Raw genomic sequence first — 17,006 nt, 5'->3', positions numbered from 1 at the left:
AATAAAATTTGATCAAACAATTTTGATAATTATTGTCCCACATTTTACAAACAGTTTACAAACATTGGGGCAATATGTTAAGAATATTTGCAAGAGTTTTTTTGGATTAGAATCGTTGGATGCCAAACAAAATTTAATGATAATCGCCATTTGCACTAATAAAAACTATATACTAATAAACACGCAAATATTTGTATGTAGTTTTCTTTTTACACATAATGTAGAATTTTGAACGAATAATTAGGTTTAGGCAGTTTTATTTTTATTTCACTGTCATTGGTTTTTCTCACAAGTTATCCAAAGTTTGGTATGATTATAAATGACATACTTACAATTATTGAATCGTCAAGCTCATCTGACGCTGCCATGCAACATTCGGACAAACATATTTTATAAAGTGAAGGAAACGCCTTGATAAGTAATGACAAAATCATACGATCTAATTTTTCCTTCAACATCGCGAACCATCAAAGCTTCATTCAATTTTAGGAAAAAAAATTTCTTCTGTGTTCGACTGTATGAAAACTGCAAAATGAAAATAAAGCTTGCATGGAGTGATTTTTGTAACGGAAATGCCAGAACACATTAATTTAGATTTAAGAAAACAATTCCATATTTTTATGCCATTCATATAAATAGAGAATCCGAAGAAATGTGTATAAAACTCCTTCATTGTTAAATAAAAAAAATATTTGAACTGTTCATAAATTAGTTTTAGGAATAAATTCTTCTCAAGAATTGAAATGACAATTGGTTATATACATTCAGTCTGATTCATGACGATTAACACACAGTTCACTAACATTTCAAAAGTAACTGACAGTTATATAACATATGGATAGAAACCACACATAAAAGAAGTGAACCTCATTGAATATTGATGATCATGCAAATTGTTTTATCATTCAATAGTCGGAATCCTCAGTTATATATCGTATTGAAAGAAGTTTCATCCAAAATGGGACTGGCGTTTTCTTTCAGTGTAGAAAAGCTATGCAAAATCAAATTTGTAAACGAAGCCATGAGGACCGCTTGTTATCTACCATTCAACTCAGTTCGTCTAGATTGCCAAATTCCTGAGTATTTGTGCTCATTTGCGTTAATAAATATTCCAATTGCTTCGAAATGGATAAATTTATTTCTACAAGCTTAGATAAAAGGTCAAATTATTTCATTTTTTTATATTTGCACTGAGGTTTTTTACGCGTTTTTATGCGGTTTTCTGTGTGGCTTTTTTAGTAGATTATATCCTCAGTGTATGAGCAAAAAAAGAAAAACCTGACTTTCTTAGAAAAGGCTGCACCGATTTTAGTAAACTAATGTCGTTTTCGCTGAGAAAACTGAAACTGACTCAGTTTCATCAAACAAACACTGTGTTGGTTTCGCACTTAGCAACGGGGATCAAAGCAAAACTGATATAAAAACCAGGTTCGAAACTAACTCGATTTACAGTTGAAAAATGATGAAACTAGGTTCAAAACTAATTTCAAACAAACGGTTTCACAGCAGTTATGGTGGAAACGGAGTTAAGTTTGACATCAAGGGAAAACGACATAAGATTGAAAAGGAAAATCTTACAATCAGTTCATCGAAAGCCGTTTCGCCGAATACCATTTCAATGAAAGCGTCATTGCTCCGAAAGGGTAATTCTGCCAAATACCATATCGTTGATATTCGTTCTCGACAATCTCGCGTCGTCCCACAGGCGCACTGAGAGAAAGTGCTATGAGTGTGGAAAATGATATTATTGAATCCTCTGAGAGTATGGCCTTTATGTGCGTGTTTTGTTGATGGTTTTCTCTGATGGTGGGACGAAGCGAGATTGTCCATGTACGAGCCTGGCGCTTCGTCGAAGCCGAAGTAAAAAAATATCCGTTGGGGACGGGTATAATCCATACCTCTTACGCAGCCCACCTGGGTTCGATTCCCAGCCCGCATACAGGCTTATGATTTTTTTTGGTTAATGTCTCTGTAATTGAAACAAACAAGAAATATTCCTTTGTAATGGGAATTGACTTTAATCTGTTGCGATACTGTAAGTATCGAGACCGAAAGTATCAATACTAACAGTATCGCTCTGATGTGATATCGATACCAAACATACCCGATTTTTGAAAGACAGTATCGATACCTCAAAGTATCGAATCGTTATCGGACATCCCTACTTTCGCCCGTTTTGTTGACCTGCAATCGTAGTTCTGAAATATCTCATATTTAAAATAGCGAATTAATAATTCAATTATTATAACCAAACATTCTGAAAGACATAATAATAAAACAGATTATGTTCAAATAGTTAGATTCGGAGAAATTACCGTAAAAGAGTAGGTCTCTTTTACTAGAGCAAAGTTCAAGGATGACTGGCCCGATTTAGGTAATATTTGGCTCATTTAAAAGTGTTTTAGCAGTATGGCAATAGATCAAGGGATATAGCTCAATAAAATAGGAACATCTGACAAACCGCACACTTCTCTCTCGAGAATGACACCGATTTTGAAATATTTGTGTTCGTTTGATAACTGCAATAATATCAATGCTCAAGAGCAAATGTATTATTGTTGATACTTTTGGTTCCGAAAATTGTACCGAATAAATTACATATGCGTTAAAGCACACTTTTAAGTATTAAACGACTCGATGTTTGAATTATTGGATCTTTCTATGAAGAAGCCACAAGGGATAATCCTATGGGGTTGTTTGAACTGTTGACGTAGGACTACACTACCACATATCGCCAAAATTCCTGGTAATTTTTGTTTTGAATATTTCGGCAACAGTTTTGCTTTTCTCCATAGAAAGGATAGCAATCGACTTTGGATCGGAGCTCCGGATAACCCTAGTGATACACCACTCTATTTTCTCGGAGCTGGCTTAGGCGATTCCAACAAGTTTAGCCTCGCAATTGACAAAAGGCTCATTTGTTTTTCTCCTCTCAATTATCTCGGTGATGACTAAACCGAATAATACTAGGACTGTTTGGCAGCCTCTAGTTATACATTGGTCAAGTTTGAAGATGAAGATGAAGAATCAACTGGGTTCTGATTGAAATGATTGCATTTTGTGTAAGGCCGGCGACGCATAAAGAAAACGTGCTGAAGATGGTGATGTTCACAGCAACCTTCTCCACGGCATTAAGAACACTACAGAGTGCAAATCGATGCAATATTACAGCTGATTTTTTTAAAAGACTCTGCTCAAGTTTGAACATACACAGTGAAGAGTAGAGACAAAACTAACACTATGAAAAAAATTATACACTCATTACAAACTGTTTGCTGATTAGTTGATTAAAATCTGATTATTTCTTTGGGAAATGTATGAAATTCAGAAAAAAACGATGAATAACATTTCTTCGACTTTCTGGCACTTTCTAATAGTATAAATAATAAGCAAAATCTATCTATATATATAAAAATGGATGTAAGTTTGTATGTTTGTAACGCGATAACATCGGAACTACTGAACGGATTGTCACCAAACTTGGCACAGGTACTTCTTGTATTTCAGAGATGGTTTAGGGAGTATATTTATATGGGAGGGAGCGTAGCAAGTGTCATTACCAAGAGGGGGTCATGAAAAAAATCATATAACTAGACAAGAATCGATACGTTTTGAAGACCGTAGAAACATTTTGCATACCTTAGATATGACTATATGGGGGGTGGATGTAGCAAGTGCCTTTAAATAGGGGGGTGTAGTGTTTAAAACGGCATAATTCCGAAACTACTGAACGGATTGCCACCAAATTTGGCACAGATACTTCTTGCTCTTCTGAGATGATCATAAGGGTATTTTAATGAGATGATCATAAGGGTATTTTAATTTTTTTTTTCCTTAACCCCCCTGGTCATGAAATAATTTGTCTAATTTGACGAGAATCGAAACTTTTTTAGACCATAGAAACAGTTTGCATATATTAGATATGATTATATGGGGGGTGGATGTAGCAAGTGCCTTTAAAAAGGGGGGGTCTAATGTTTGTAGTGTAATAACTCCGGAACTAATTAACGGATTGCTATCAAACTTGGTACAGATACTCATTGCTCTTAAGAGATGGTCATGGGGGGGTCATGAGTGTTTTTGTAAGGGAGGGGGGGGGTTGCGTAGCAAGTGTCCTTAACAGGGGGGGTCATGAAAAAATGTGTTTAATTCGACGAGAATCGATACTTTTTGAAAACCATAGAAACAGTTTTCATTCCGTAGGTATGATTATATGGGGGTTGGATGTACCTTTAAAAAGGGGGTGTAATGTTTTTAACGGCATAACTCCAAAACTACCGAACGTATTGCAATCAAACTTGGCATATGTACTTCTTGCTCTTCAGAGATGATCATTAGGACATTCTCAGAGGAGAAAGTGTGTAGCAAGCGTTCTTAATTTGAGGAGGCCATGTCGAAATTTATCTTATTTAACGAGAATTGATACTTTTTAAAACCATACATACATTTTGAAAAACTCAAATGTGGTTTTAAGGATATTTGTGGGGGGTGGATACAATGAGTGCCTCTAAAAAGGAAGTTTAATTTGAAGTTTATAGAATTTTCCATAAAACGATACAGCTTGCTGAGTACAGATATTATTTGCGCTTCAGATGATCCTAAGAGCATTTTTAAGAAGAGAGTGGGAGCGGGTGGATAAAGTAAGGGTCTCATACAAGGGAAGAGCAAAGTTCAAATTGTTAATATAATCGAACGTAACTCCAAAACAACTCAAACTCACCACATAACTATGTTGGATATTTTAAGGTGGGGAGAGTGGGGTGGGGGAGGGGGGAGCGAAGTTCCATAACAACTCAGTAAATTATCGCCAAATTTGGCACAGGTACTTTTTACTATTCATAGGTGGTCACGACAAGCTTACAAGGTGAGATGAAAAAACTGCAACCAACTTCAGACTGCTGTCATTTCTTAACCGCTCGTCCCACAGCTGTCAGATTTATTCTAGTGACAGCTCATTATATTATTTACAAGCGCACAAAAGCATTTTGGTGGGAATTTTTCAGAAAAAAAGTTATTTGTGATGGAATTCAAGTGTGATAGTGTGATTGCTTTGCATTTGGCTGGAAAACCACAAGTGGCTATCGTTAGAGCCCTCCAGCATTTAAAAGTGAATAAATCTTTTGTGTCTCGTACCATCGCTCGTTACCGTGATACTGGTAGCGTAGCCCGACGTCAAGGAAGTGGACGAAAAAAAACAGCAACATCGGCAGAAATGGTTCGAAAAGTGAAGAAGCGAATTGAACGAAATCCGCGTCGCAGTGGCCGAAAAATGGCTCGTGAGCTGAACATATCGCAATATGCCATTCGGCAAATATTGAAAAATGAGCTTGGACTAAAGCCATTGAAGTTCCAAAAAGTGCAAGATCTTACTGATGCGCAAAAAAAAGTTAGACTCGAAAAAGCTAAAGAGTTGCTTCGCTTGGCCGAAAGTGGTGAACTGCCGAATTTGGTTTTCTCCAATGAGAAACCATTCGTTATCCAGCAGTTTGTAAACAAACAAAATGATCGTGTTTACTTGCCAGAGAGGTCAGCTGAAAATTTGCAACTTCGGTTGGCCACCAGAACTCAAAAGCCGGCCATGGTGATGGTGTGGGCCGCCATAACAGCCGATGGTCGCTCGCCGCTCGTATTCATCGACCGTGGGGTCAAAATAAATGCGCAAATCTATCGCGAAAATATTTTGGAGGGAGTTCTGAAGCCCTGGGCACGCAAACATTTCGGCCGCAGACCTTGGACATTCCAACAGGACTCAACACCATCGCACTCAGCACGCGCCACCCAAGAATGGTTAAGAAATGAGGTTCCTCGCTTCATTTCCACCGCACAATGGCCACCAAAATCTCCGGATGCCAATCCGTTGGACTATTGTGCCTGGGGTATTTTGGAAAGCAAGGTTGGCACTAAAAAATACCAAAGTGTCGATCATCTCAAGCAAGCGCTTCGCCGAGAATGGGACAAAATACCGCAGAGCCACTTTCGGGCAGCGTGTGATGGTTTCATTGGCCGTTTGAAGGCCATAGTTCGTGCCAAAGGTGGCCAATTCGAACAAATCTAAACCGATTCTCAAATTTGATGTTATTTCCGACATTTTTTGCTTTTATTCAATAAAATTTAAAAAAAAAATGAAAAAATTATGGCGTTTTACTTTGTTGCAGTTTTTTCATCTCACCTTGTAGATATTCATGACAAAGGTTTATTGTAACATTTTCTTATTCGTCGTCAAACAAGATAGGGGAGCGGATTCAGACTAGGAGAAGGGGATCTTGAAAATCAAGTTTCATCTTGAATTTTTTATAAAATAAGAGAGGGGCAAAAATGTCAAAATTGTGCTAGATAGTATTGCTATCGTTAATTTGAATTAAGTAGTACTGCTATTGTTAATTTTAATGAATTAATCGATACTTTTTGAAGAGCACAGATACTTCGTACACTACTAAGATGTGGTCATAAGGGTTATCATTGAGGAGAGCTGTAGTAAGTTCACTAATAAAAGGGGAGTTCAATATAAAATTTATTCTACGAGAAACGATACATCTTGACAAATACAGATACTACTTTTATGTCAATGTAGATTAAAAGGTTATTTTAAGGGAGAGGGAGTACAGCAAGTGCCCTAAACATGGGAAGTGTAAGGTAAAATTGATTGAATAGCAACATAAAACTGCTAAGAGTATTACACTAAGTATGACAACTTCGGGTATTTTGTTCAGCCTTTTTTTCCCGGAACATTTCCGAGCAACGCCGGGTCATTCAGCTAGTTATAAATAAATCGCTTGTCTCTCGTAGGATGCGAACGGCGCATAAAATAAATTTGCCAAATCCGCTAGATGATATGTGCTTCTAACGCCGCTAACCCTTAAATAAAATTATTTCAGTATTTAAATAACAAAACCATTATTCAATTCATTGTAATAGCTTGTTTTGCTTCTATTCCACTATTTAAAAATAACTTAATTTATGTATAGTAAAGATCCACATGTTTAGTAAGTTGCAAATTTTGATAGAAGTTTCAAGAATTTGAATAAATCATTTGGATAAATGCTAGGAAAAATCTAATTGTGTATCGTTTTCATGAAAATTTTCGCTTAAAAATGTGCAAACACTAAAATAGTACCAAATTAGCAAAGCTGTGTGTGATGTAAATCTGACCTTTGTATGTACGAGTTTATTCGCAAAAATATATGGGAAATATATATTAGTAATAGCCTTCCGTCAAAAACTGAGACTATTCGAATGGCAAGGTATAGGCATTCAACAGTACAAGGTGGATGAGAAAGAAATGCAAATAGTATTGCAGTATTGCAAATTTTTACACAAAATTGTGTATTATTTTTCAGAGCAAAGCTCATGAAAGATACAAAAAAATTGACACGAATTATGAAGTAATTCATTTATTTCAAGTAGAATAATCAAGGGGTCGAATCACCGAATCATCGAATAAAATGACGAATATAACCATTATATGTGTTACGTTTGTGTGATAAATGGTCATAATAATGCTGTTCTGACTTAAGAAAAATTAGTCTCACTCAGAACTGCGCGGACTTCGTTCGAACTGAAGTACTCTCTAATCAACTACGACCTGTCGCAACGAAAGCAAAAATCGAAAGTGAAAAAAAATCTGACTGCAAGTTAAATCAGTGATCGTTAAGTACGAACAAAAATACGCTCAGCGACCTTCAACAATCAGAGTGAATGTAAACAACTCTTCTCCCCCGTGCGAAAGCTACGAGACCTGCGAGACAAAAGGAAAGAAAGAAAACCCACTGAACCGGTTGAAAAAAAAATCCAATATGCTGAGAAGTGTTTGTTTTTTGTTTTGGGCGAGGAACTTGTAAAGCATAATACGGGGAAATGTTGTAATCTTTTTCTTTTTCGATCGAGACACTCTCAGCGACTGCGAGAAAGAGAGAACACAATAAAGTCAAGGTCGCCGCAGTGATCTTGATAAACATCGGTTGTGCATCGTACAACCGCACCGCACCGCACGAGATGATGGTGGTAGCTCGGTTTGATGCCCATCTTCTTCAAACTCGGTGAGCGCGGACGTTGACTGGTTGGCAGGCATGCGAAGACAAACGTTTTGAAGACTCTCGTTTTCCGACTGCGGCGCGTTGATGGCGAAATGATTCGTCCTTGCAGAACGCTTGCTAATTAAGACAGGGATAAGCAACCGGTCTGAGGCGCATAGATTTCTCAAATGTAGTTTGGTAAGCGATTCTGATGAAATTATATATGAATCTAGTGGCATTAGTATAGCTAGAATCAAAGCGAGTGTTTCTCCCTTATAACCTCGCTTGGCGCGATCTATGATCCTTATATAAGCTGCATCGTGCTAAGTTTACGTTATGCAATCGAGTCGCCATCCAGCAGTGCCAGCCAACTAGTCATTTACCATGACTCTGACTTTGTTCCGCCGATTAAATCAAGTCAATCGGCTTGCGCTTGACTTCCGAGACCTTAACAGAGACTGCGTACGCTTGTCAGCATCGGGCTAGATAATTATCCGCCGCCTGTTCTGTCTACTATCAACACCCGGCGATCGCCGCTGAAATCTATACCGACATCGAATAGACCTGAGTAAACACTTGCTGCCGTCGGTGCGTATGCGGTGATCCGTAAAACATTCCAAGATAGCGGCATCGTCCGCTTGGTTCCGTTTTTGTCCATTGTTTGGCTTAGAAGATACTAATCGTATGAACACCGTTGGCCGCTGAGTAACTGAATTACAGTCATTCGTGCATAGGAGATACTGTGGGACTCCCGCACTTTTGCGGTATCATCATCAAACACCTCAGCTGTGATTATTAGTGTTGGCGGAATCGCTCAAATCGCTAATTAAGTTGTATTTTCTTTTTATTTTTTTTTTGTCGTTAGCCCTACTACATTTACTTGTTTTGTTTGTGATCGAGTTCGTCACTTGCTGTCAGTGATCGAATTCCTTGAGAGCAACGGCTAGGCTAGGTACTCGATCTCCTTGAATATTTTGCATCACAATCACCTCAAGATCGCGCGCTGCTGTTGGCCATCGGTCGTTGATCACCTTTGCTTTCAGCCATGTGGTCAATAATTCATTTCGGCTCTCCCCACAATGGAAGCCAATTGCTGTAAAATACAATTTGAAAGCAGTTCAGTCTCCAAAAGTTTCGGGCTAATTTCACAGAACTGATTCTCAGCAATGAACAGAAATAAGTCTCTCATATCGATATCAACTGATGCCAATCAAATCAGTCAAAATTGTTGTGTTGACATTGACAAGTTTCGAAAGTCTTCGAACGCTAACTGCCCTGTTTCAGATATGTAAAAAAATACTCTTCGATAAGTAGAGGTTTCATGCTGAAAAATTTCAAGAGGGATCTTGCAACATATGCGACTACCAACCACTTCAGATGTTTGCTCGTTTCTAGGTGCACCTCATGCAGGTAAATAAATATTGACGATACTTATATTTAAATTTCGTCGTTTTTCTCCCGACTGACTATCCAAGTAACGGTCCGCCATTGTCCAATACACGCAGTGCCTGTGAATGTACCGATGAAACCGCATTACCGTACCTTCCCCATTCCACAACATACACCTAATGCATGGCGAGTTAATTCTGAAATAGCAAACCGTATTGCCTTTACGTTTAGTTGTATTGCAAAAAGTTGAATGAAAAGCTTAGCACTTGCCGTGCCATCGCCTCGCTATGTGAACAATTATCACTAGCGCAAGTTTTTTTTTTCGAGAGAACGAAGTATCGAGGGGTGTTTCGATGAACCCAACGAAATTGAGTTTAAAAATCTATCGTTTTATTTGAATCGTTCAGTTGAAGTACCCTTTGATCCTCAGAAATAAATGAAGGAAGAGTTGGGTTTATTATATCGTAATTTGCCGATTTATTAATTTTTAGTTTGACGTAAAGCCGCCATGACTAAGTTCAGTTTTTGCAATGACTGAGCGGAAATATATATTGGAGAAGCCAAGTGAAAGAAAAACTAACAGAAGAGATGATTTTTTTGGAAAAAGATACGCTCAGAGACAGGACTCGAACCTGCGTTCTTATGCATTCCGTGCATACGCGCAACCATTTCGCCACTCTGATCTTGCTTTAGCCACACTAAAACTCACAGACATAGTAGCAACGTACATCGAACATGGTCTACATCCTGGCCGTCACCCGACCGATCTTATATCCAAACATCTTCTCTGTCCATCAAACACTAGTCCTCTCGCTTTATACTTATTTCTCCGATCAAGCATTGAGTAGGAGAGTGTATTTATAATCGCTTGTCACCTTCTTTAATGGTGCCAGTCGCTGGCTGGACATCGTCAGCGACAGACCCCTATGAAGGTTGTATTGATTGTCTGCCCTTTCCTACCAGAAGCAGATTGTTACGGAAAATCAAACCGCAATTGTTTTTAACGATTTATTAATAAGCATAAGGTATAAAGCGAGAGGACTAGTGTTTGATGGACAGAGAAGATGTTTGGATATAAGATCGGTCGGGTGACGGCCAGGATGTAGACCATGTTCGATGTACGTTGCTACTATGTCTGTGAGTTTTAGTGTGGCTAAAGCAAGATCAGAGTGGCGAAATGGTAGCGCGTATGCACGGAATGCATAAGAACGCAGGTTCGAGTCCTGTCTCTGAGCGTATCTTTTTCCAAAAAAATAATCTTTTCTGTTAGTTTTTCTTTCACTTGGTTTCTCCAATATATATTTCTGCTCAGTCATTGCAAAAACTGATCGTAATTTGATTTATTGCTTTAATTATCAGAATAGTAAAGTAAATAGTTAGTTATAGTATTCTACGAAACGATTTGGTGTACTTGTTTAGCACATGTGGACGTTGCACATAACACATTTATTATGTGTTTTATTTTCTATGCGTCGTTTTGCACAAACTTTTTTTAGTGCAATAAAAATTGACAATTCTTTATGTTTTATTCGTTCAGAAACACATTTGTCAGTTTTAAAATTAGTTTCTTTAACATTCAGTAAAAAAACACATCTATTTAATAATAATTGAAGAATAACAATTTTCATAGAAGGGAAAAATATTTCCCCATGAGCGATAAGGGGTTAATCCTAAAAATCAGTGCATTTTACAGGGTAGCAAAGATGGCTTTTATCGCATCAAAAAACGCTCTCTACCAACTCTTCAAACGATTCAATCAGTGGCATCAAAGAGAAACGGATATCATCGCAGCAACAAAAAAACCGGCATGGTTCATTTAAAATAGAATGGACACCAGTGCGAGAGCGAATTTCTCTCGATGACCTGTCTGAGCATCACGAGTTAGCACGCTACTGTGGGGATTCTCTCTGAAGCAACAAACGGTCGCTTATTCTCGTTTCGCGATCCGATTCTATACGGGCAGTGGATAATTGCGACAGAATCATTTTACTATTGCTGCTTATTCTAACTATGTGTATATAACCTTTGTATAAGTTGTGTCTATGAAAATGTATATGAATGCTCCACACAAGGGTTTTGGAATATTGCAACCTAGTATGAGAATCATCAAGTCGAATCATCGATTCGATTTCAGCGATAATTGTTAACTTGCGATTCTCTCTTGGGAAATTCCACACATCATCGATCATTATCAGACTGTAAATTTTTACTTACTTTTTACCTTTTTTTATATATAAAAAATAGGTATAGAATTCGTTCAAAATTTCCGAGGCATATACCAATCGATTCGGCTCGACGAACTGAGCAAATGTCCGTGCGTGTGTGTGTGTGTGTATGTGTTGTCAACTAAGAGGTCGAGATCTCAGAGATAGCTGGACCGATTTTGATCAAACTTGTCGCAAATAAAAGGTCTGGTACTGTTACATACAATTGTTTCTAAGTACCAAAAAGACTGTGTACAGCATCCCTTTTCATGACAATTTGCCTCGGACCGATTTTAGCACGATTCGTTTTTGGCAACATAATCGTTCGAATATGTGAACCAGATGATGGCAGAATTTTCGAGTTGAAAGCAATTCCATAATTATATTGTTTTAAACTAATTAAAGCAATAAATGCTGGAAAAAGCATAACACCCATATACCTTTCGAATCAGTTCGTCGAGATCAGCAAATGCGGGTGTGACAAATAATTTCACTCAATTTTCTCGGAGATGGATAAACTACAAACTCTACAAACTCAGATTCATATGAAAAGTCGTTTACTCCCAAACAAGGTTCCTGAATTATGTTTGGTTCCGACCTCTGGTTCCGGAACTACAGGATGATATGTAAACAAAATTAAAATAATGCAATTCATTTTTCTCGTAGATGGCTGAACCGATCTAAGATTCAAATGAAATCTAAGAATCAACTATGATTCAAATGAGAGGTCCTAAAAACATCTTACTTTTTAGTCATATCCGACTTGTGGTTCAGGAGATACAGGGTGATTAGCATAAAAATGTGAATTTCATATAAATTAATCAGGTTTATCGGGTTGGCAGATTTGGATAGTCGATTACCAAATAAATTTATTTCATTTTTAGCGGTATTCGTTTTTGGATTCGAAATGTACCCCCATATTTTAATTCGCACTACAATTTCTCAAAGATGTCTACACACTCTTCAGGTGAATTTCACTGATTTTGGCTACACCGATTCTATAATTCCGGTTCCAGTATCGAATCGTTTCTCAAAGCTCAATCATTTTCTCAAAATTTCTCGATCATTTTCTCCAAATTGAACCCCAAAAACAAAAATTCAGCTCCCATACAAAATACAAATCCGGACTTAAGGTCCCATACAAAATTAGTGAATTTTATCCGATTCTGGAATTACAGATGATGAGTTTTTAAAATTCATACCGATATAGAAGATGTAAATTGTTTGTCGTATTAATTTAAGGCCATTCGACTCATTTTGGGTTATGCTAGTTCCTGAATACCGGCTCTGGAAGTGCCATAAATAATGACGAAAAACTCTAAAGTGGAACTTACTTCGACATCTCATGGAATGTTCAATCGATTGTCATACGTTAAGATTGAAATTCGATACGATTTGCAGTTTCGGCATTACAGGGTAATGAGTGATTAAAGTCTCAATTTGCCGTTTGAAACGACGATAATTAAAATAATGTCATGAGAACTAAAACAACTAAGAATATCCATGCAAAAAACACATGCGGATTGATGAAAAAAGGCATAATCTCACTGCTAGGTGGATTAATCACGTTTTTATTAATGACTTCTAGTCAGTCAGTAATTTTTACTTTTTTCGGTTTTTAGCGATATCAAACTAACTAGAGATTATGAGAGGAGAAAGAATACGAAATTATAGAGCCAAGGAAGAACAAGTATGTGAAGATAAAGTGCGAAAAAGTGAGACGTGACAAGGGTCATTTAAGTAAGCAGAAGACTTCTCGTATCTAAACTTTTACTTTCTATCAGAGGAGTCGAACTTAGGCATCTTAGCGATACGAATCATGCGAGTCTCTGATGTGTCAGAAAGTAAAGGCAAGGTCGTTTGCAATTTACTATCCGAACCGGTAAAAGTAAAGTTACGATAATGTGAGATATATGAGGAACTAAATCAAGAAAATTGATATTTCATGAGAATATGCCCTTTTCTTTAAATTAGTCTGGATTCTTCATTTTTGTAATCCTCATGAAATTTTGAATAAATTATTCTTTGACATCAAAACGATGCGAATAGTGTTTTTGAGATGTTTTGAAAACAAAATCGAAGGAAAATCGCTGGTTTATAAAAACACACATTTTTTTATAAATCAGGTTCGGTTTCCCATAAGCAATACCAAGGCGGGCTGTATTCAAGTTGCAAAGTACAATATTGAAGATATAATTTGCGAAAAATAATAAGACAATTGTCGTACTGCAAACCAACTTTATTGTTTTCCATCGGCACCAATACTACATTTTTGTTTGTTGATAAATATCTTTCCATTCTACAGCATTATCGCCATATTCATCTTGTGACATATAATCAAACGAGATTGCTGTGAAATTATCTTGATTCCTTTTAGAAGCCCAATCGTATAAAGTTTTCACATTTGTTATTGGATGTTCATATTCTCTTGCCAAGCTAGCTCTCGTTGCCAGTCGTTTTAACGTTCTACCGGCTGCAACACGTGGTGCCTTAATGTGTGAGGTTGCGAAGAAATACCACTCCGAATCAATGTTGTATTTTGTTTTAAATTTACAGAGGCTCGCGAAATGTTTTCTATTTTTATATTGAGAAACTGCGCCGTCCGATACAAAAGTTGCCTTTTTTAATTTTATTCGTTGTTTTAGAAACTTTAATAATTTGGAAATGAAAACTTGCACTGCAATTGTGTCATGTTTCAAAAATTCTGATGTTATAACGAAACTCAAATGTTTGATTCTTTATAATATATTACAAATGGATGAATTGTTGCTTGATCATTGTTCCAATGATGACTTTGAACAGCATCATGAAGAACGAATGAACACTTTTTGGAAAAATCCCAAATTACAGCTACTTCTCCTTCAGTTAATGAAGCTTTATGTCTTCCAAAAATTGAAATTGATACTTTTTATATATTCATGAGTTTTTCTAGTTTTTCTGTTAAATCATCAACTGGTTTTGTTACTAAATTATCAACTACTAAATCATCAACTGGTTTTGTTAGGATTTCTAAATTGCATTTATCAGTAGTTATCCATTGTTCAAAAGAGTTCTCATTTACAATCTTCTACTCAAGAGCTTTACAATCAATTCGAAAGAAATATTTTTTGAGACTGTGAACCATTAAGTCACAATTATGACAACCTGAAGTATAGAGAAGTTTATATTGGTTTGGTCTTTACACCGCAAATGTACTGAATGAAATTTAGTGTTACTAACCTCTTCGAATCGTCGAAAAGTTTCTCTTAGACTTGAAAGCAAAAGTCGTTTCTGAACTGGTCTGGTGAGCTAGCGATATATCTCAAAAAATGACTGCATTTAGGAACTAACTCCCTATAAACTTTTTCATTGAACTTAGCTTGGAGAATAATTTTTCATTGCTCAGATACATTTATTCTTATAAAAACATCGTTTTCCCACTTTTTAAAACATTTATAAGTTTACTTGAAACTTTGTAACTTGTAACGTTTTTTGCGATATAAATTTTTAAAATATCGTGCGATAAAATAACGGAGAATTTTGAATAATAAACTTTGTTTTCAACTTCACGAAAAATCGGAAGATATGTAGCTCGTTATGAGCTTTTTCATTGAACGTAGCTTGGAGAATAATATTTCATTGCTCAGATACATTTATTCCTATAAAAACCTCGTGTTTCGTAAATTGTTAAAAAGTTTTTCCTCTGCAAACTTTATTATTTCTCATCTCTCCAACTTTCTAAAACATTTAATATTTTCTGGTAACTTGACGGTTTTTGTTATGTGAAATTTGAAAACCTGTTTTAATCCACCAAGTGGTGTAATGACGCCTTTCTCATTTTCACTTTTTCTTGCATATTACAACAGAAATTCCCCGAAATACTACAATTTAAAAAAGTTAAGAAAATAGTTTTGAAGATTTCTGCTGCATAATACTACAACATACACTACATTTGAATTTAAGTTAGGGGAAATCTATTCAATCATATGTGAGAAAGTGAAGTGAGTTCCATTATAATTATTATTATTATTATTATTATTATTATTATTGCCGGTACTTCCGGTACCGAAAGCTGGATATCGGCATAGTGACATTCAATTCATTCAACCATGCACTAATATGACCTACACATTTTTTACGGTTCTCAATGACGATTTGAATTTTGGAGGAATTATTTTCACATTTCCGGAACCGGAAATGGATACATATGAAATTCCGGAACTTTGTTTGGAACCATTAATCACCTTTAATTTGAGTCTAAATTTGTGAAACTCGGTTCAATCATCTTCGAGGAAATTAAATGATATTAATTTCACATTTTTGGTGCATATCACCCTGTAATTCCGGAAGCGGAGGTCGGATCGAAATGACATTCAGGAACTTTGTATGCGACCGTGAGACCTTTCATTTGAATCTAAGTTTGTGAAAATTGTCACACAATATTTGTCACACACACAGACATTTGCTCAGCTCGTCGAACTGAGTCGAATGGTATACGACATTCGGCCCTCCAGGCCTCGGTTCAACAGTAGATTTTTGCAGTGATTGTATAGCCTTTATATATGAGAAAGGCAAAAAATCGTGTCAAATTTGAAAAATACAGTTCATTTTCGATTTCACGAAAAATCGGAGATATGTTTTTTCAGCATGTATATTTTTTTTTAGAAAGTTCAATTGATAATCTACAACTTCTTCTTAGGCATATATTTTTGGAGAAACTATAGATTTCTAGTTATGATTGTTTGAAAATAATGTGGCTAAAAACACAAACGCCTTTTTCGAAAAATTAGACTGGAGTGAAAAAGTGAAAAATAGTTCATTTGCTATACCGATCACGCATGTAATATCTCATGTATATCCATGGGTGTCGTGCCAGAATTTTGCCATATCTAGATGGTTTAGTGTGGGATTTGCTCATAATTAAGATCAAATTAGTTCGGAGGAAGGCGGTGGACAATCGTGGGATGAGGACGAACGAGCGGGTGTTAGTGTTGAGCATTGTTGGAGCAAACTTTCAGAGGAAGAAACAAGAACGGATTAAACTTGTAAAGTGATGTTTCTAAGTACCTATAGATGAGAAGCATATAAAAACTATACCGATTTGCCAACACATTCCGGACCGAAACCTCAGGCGATCTATCACGGGTCTTAAGGAATCCTTTAGCTCTGAAAATGAACGATTGGACGCTTTCATTGCTCTTAATGTAGTAAACAATATAACAAACACACATTGCATTCAAAATATTGATAAAATAAAACAAAAAAAAATAAATATTTTTCGAATGAGATTATGCACTTTATACTATCGTGACAAATATTATTCCCCACAAGATACTTTGGCGTAGATTTTAGCCCGAAAATTTAATTACTTCGATACAAAAAGTCGTTTTAACGATGCTCAAGTTCACAAAAAAATGAAGGT

At 36.4% G+C, this 17,006-nt stretch overlaps 1 protein-coding gene across 1 annotated transcript in view; it reads left to right on the top strand.

Moving 5' to 3' along the window:
* Window positions 1–17,006, top strand: part of LOC131425267 (uncharacterized) — a 45,971-nt gene that overhangs the window by 19,879 nt on the left and 9,086 nt on the right. The gene's annotated exons all lie outside the window — the stretch shown is intronic.

The sequence above is a fragment of the Malaya genurostris genome, chromosome 1, assembly GCF_030247185.1.
Source record: "Malaya genurostris strain Urasoe2022 chromosome 1, Malgen_1.1, whole genome shotgun sequence".
NCBI lineage: Eukaryota > Metazoa > Arthropoda > Insecta > Diptera > Culicidae > Malaya > Malaya genurostris.
The sequence above is the reverse complement of the archived record's forward strand: the minus strand, read 5'-3'. Positions and strand labels throughout refer to the sequence as shown.